The following is a 4,507-nucleotide window of genomic DNA, read 5'->3' on the forward strand; positions in this document are numbered from 1 at the left end:
TTTAACCATTGACCTTGTGTTTCAAACCCACTTTGCAGTCCAGCGCATTAACCCACATCACCAAAAGTCAAAGCTTTTTTTCTTCTTCAGCTTGAGAAATGCTGAATGTGTTCTTCCCTTTTGGTTTTCTAACTCCAGATGTTTGCATATTTCATTATAATATTTTTCTTTGTCTTCTTAAGCTGCTCTTTGAAATTTTCTATTCAGCTCTTTGCCTCCTCATTTTTTTCCAATTTCTTTAGCACCTCAATGCTGGAAAACAAGTTTCAGAGTCTTTTCTCACATCCATTTTGGTCTTTACCCTCCTTTCATGTCTTCTTATTGATCTCTTGCTTTCTTTCTGTATGATGTTCTTAATGTCACCCCACAACTCTTCTGGCCTTTGTTCATTAGGATCTAATGCATCAAATCTGTTCTCTCTAATCAGGTAGGATATGTTCAAGATTAAATTTTGACTCTCTTGGACTTATTTTCATTTCTTCTGCTTCATTCTGAACTTTCATATGAGCAACTGACTATCTGTTCTACAATCTATCCCTGGTCTTATTATGGCCAATGATATGGAGCTTTTCCATAGTGTCTTTCCTAGGAATTAGTGAGCTGAAATTAACAGGTATAGGTGACTTTTGAATCTGGCAACCACATGGTTTACTGTGCCAGGATGACAAATGGAAGAGGAATGGTGTCACATCCATCATGAAAAAAAAAAAAAAAAAAAACATTTCAAGATCTACCTTGAAGTACAATGCTGTCTGTAATAGGAAAATATCCATATACCTACAAAGAAATATCACCACTAGACCAATAAATAGCATCAAGATAAACCAAGAAAAGACTGAAGTTGTCAAAGCCTTCATTTTGCTCAGATCAGCTATCAACACTCATGGAAGCAGCAGTCAAAAAATCAAAACCACATATTTCATTGGACAAATATGCTGCACAAGAATTTTTTAAAGTGTTCAAGAGCAAAAATATCAGCTTGAGGACTAAGATGTGCTTGACTCAAGCCATGGTATTTCTAATAACCTCATATATGTGTGAAAGTTGGACACTGAGACCAAAGAACAACTGATGTATTTGAATTATAGTATTGGAAAAGATTATTAATAGTACTATGGACTGCAAAAGAACAAACAAACTTTTGTTGGAAGAAGAACAGCCAGAATACTCCCTAGAAGCCAAGATGGCCAGTCTTTGTTGCTCATACTTTGGACATATTATCAGGAGGGGTCTTTCCCTGGAGAACAACATCATGCTCAATAAGTGGAGGGTTCAAGAAAAAAAAAAAGGTAGACCCTCAATGAGATAGATGGTACAGTGGCAACAGCAATAGGCTAAAGTGTAGCAAGGATAGTGAGGTTAGCACAGGACTGCACAGTGTTTCATTCTGTTGTTGTTACAGTCACAATGAACTGGTCCTGACCTAATGACTAGTAACAACAACAACCTAGTGCAGTTTATACAACTTTATAGTTGTTAATGCAAGTTATTCAAATTTATGCACCAACCTCTAAAACCAATGATGATTAAACTGAAGAAATCTACCAATTTCTTCAGTCTGAAATTGATCAAACATGTGATAAAGATGTGTTGATAAATACTGGTGGTTGGAATGTAAAGGTTGGAAACAAAGAGGAAGGATCAATCATTGGATAGATGATGAAAGAAACAATGCTGGAGATTACATAATAGAAAGTTGCAAGACCAATTACTTGTTCATTGTCTATACCTTTTTTAAGCAATATAAAAGATGATTATACACATGGACCTTACCAGATGGAATACACAGAAATCAAATTGACTACATCTTTGGAAAGTGATGGTGGATAAGCTCCATATCATCAGTCAAAACAAATCTAGGGGCAAACTGTTGAATAAACCACCAACTGCTCATATTCAATTTCAGGCTGAAGATGAAGAAAATGAAAACAAATCCACGATAGGCAAAATAGGACCTTGAACGCATCCCACCTGAATTTAGAGATCATCTGAAGAATAGATTTGATTAATTAGACACTAATGACTGAAGACCAGAAGACTTGTGGGATGACATCAGGAACCTCATACAGGAAGAAAGCAAGAGGTCATTAAGAAGACAAGGAAGGAGAAAAATATAAAAATGGATGTCAGAAGAGGCTCTGAAACTTGCTCTCCAGCACTGAGATGCCAATGCAAATGGGAGAAAGAGCTTAATAGAAACTATCAAAAGGCAGCCAAAGACAAAATCAAATATTATAATGAAAATATTCTATTTTGCCCATAGACTCCTTAAATATTGCACGTCAAGGCTTTTTTTCTTCTTCTTCTTCAGTTCCCTCAGCTTGAGAATTGCTGAGTGTGTTCTTCCTTTTTGGTTTTCTAACTCCAGATGTTGGCACATTTCATTATAATATTTGACTTTGTCTTCTTGAGCTGCCTTTTTATATTTTCAACAAAGCATTGCCTTTTCCCCAGATCTTTCTAATCTGTCATTTGCAACTTTTTTTTTTTTTTTTTTTTTGACACTTTAGCATTTATTATTTTTAAGCAAATGACAAAGACCCAGTTCACCAACTTTACTTTTAAACCTAAGCTTAACATTACATATTTAAACAAGTTTCAAAACTTGCTAAATTGACAGCATTTATGCACAACTAGAAAACATCCTTAATTTATAGTAAACCAGAAATGTATTACCATTAAATTATTAATATCTTCCACTACTCAATACTGAAAACAATTTTTTTTTTTTTTTTTGGTCAAAGATTCATTCTGGCAATGTTAACTTCACAGCAGAGTGAAACGACTTGACTCACATCTCAGACAGAATGAAAAAAGCAAGACCATGCTGGTGTTAGTGTACAGTTTTTGCCTGCCTCTACTCAGGAATCACTGTTCACCTTGGATTAAGTTTAATAAAATAGCAAAGTGCATACATACATTTACAACAATTTTAAAGACAAAAAAAAAAAAAAAAGGTCCTATTAATGTGGTCCCAACAATAAACTCAAGGTCTATGACAAATAGATGCTCCGATGAGCTGTTTATAAATACTTTAGGTTAAGAACAGTTATACTGAAAGTAGAGTTCATTTGAAATCTTCCAAAAAATGTTCCTGTTAATCCTCAAATGGTGCTTGTAATAGTTTAACATTTCTGTAAATGTGTGCGTTGAATTATTTGTTATCCAAGCGTAGCAGCTGCTCCTTACCATTTATTGTTAAGGACTTTAACTGGCCATCTTCTTCAACTTTTATTCTTTCTTGACAAATTCTCAACAATTCTTTTTGCAATGATTTTTCTGCCATTATAAGTTTTAGCAGAAGTTGATATCGATTTGAAGTTGCCCATTCCACTACCACCAAATGATGTTGATGAGATTGAAGTAATACCCCCATGATCCAGTGAACTAAATGTAGCAAATCCTGTATCAAAAGAAGGAAATCCACCGCCAAAAGATGGAAACCCACTGAAGGCAGACAAAAAGGATCCTGCGCCTCGGTTTCGACTCCCACAGGGGCCTCTGCGATTCCCAAAAAAAAATCGTCAAATAGATTTTCAGAGAAATCAAATGAAAATGGGTCCCTTCCACCAAAAAAATTCCCTGAAGGTATCATCTGGATTTCGGAATGTGAAGCCAAACTCAAATGGACTACCAAAATGACTTCCGCCTCCACCTCTGTTTAATCCTTCTTTGCCATATTTGTCACAGATGTCCCGTATTTTAGCATCTGATAACATCTCATATGCCTCAGCTACTTGTTTGAATTTTCTCTCTGCCTCTTCCTTATTCTCAGGATTTTTATCAAGATGCCACTTCAGTGCCAATTTACAGTATGCCTTTTTAATATCCTCAGGTGAGGCATGTCTCTGCACACCTAGAACTTCATAGTAAGAGCCCCTCGGCGATCGCGTCCTGTCCCGTAGTTCTCCCCACCACAAACCCCCACACCCTCACCACCACCCCCACCACCCTCACCCCCGCCTCACCCGGTCAGTGGTATTTCACCAGCGGCCCACAAGGCCGGAGGACTCCGCCCGCCCCCTCGCAGGGACGGAGGGGCACAGGGGGCCTCCCACTTATTCTACACCTCTCATGTCTCTTCACCGTGCCAGACTAGATACTTCCTCATTTCTTTCGTGGACAAAGTGAAATCCCAGTGTGGCGCTATGGATTAATGCACCAGACTGCAAAGCCATTTGAACTGCAAGGTCGGTGGTTCAAGCTCACCAGCTGCTCTTCCGAAACCTTATACAAGGTCTCTTTGGGTCGGAACCAATTCAATGGCACTTAACAATGACAATAACATGGGGGAAATATTGAATAATCCAGAAAGCATTTTAAAAAAAAAAATTTTTTTTTGAGGGAATACAAAAGTCACTGTAACAAAAAGAAAGCGTCAATGATCAACCACTTTAAGAGGGAGTTTAAGATCCACAGCCACCAATTCTGAAGGAAGAAGTCCAAGGTGCACTGAAGGCATTGCCAAAGGACAGGGCTCCAGGAATTGATGGAATACAAACTGAAA

The 4,507-nt window shown here is 37.5% G+C and overlaps 1 pseudogene; it reads right to left on the minus strand.

Moving 5' to 3' along the window:
- Nucleotides 1-3,154: 3,154 nt before the first annotated feature.
- LOC102823466 lies at nucleotides 3,155-4,076 on the minus strand (annotated as a pseudogene).
- Nucleotides 4,077-4,507: the final 431 nt, after the last annotated feature.

Source organism: Chrysochloris asiatica, unplaced genomic scaffold, assembly GCF_000296735.1.
Source record: "Chrysochloris asiatica unplaced genomic scaffold, ChrAsi1.0 scaffold00066, whole genome shotgun sequence".
Lineage (NCBI taxonomy): Eukaryota > Metazoa > Chordata > Mammalia > Afrosoricida > Chrysochloridae > Chrysochloris > Chrysochloris asiatica.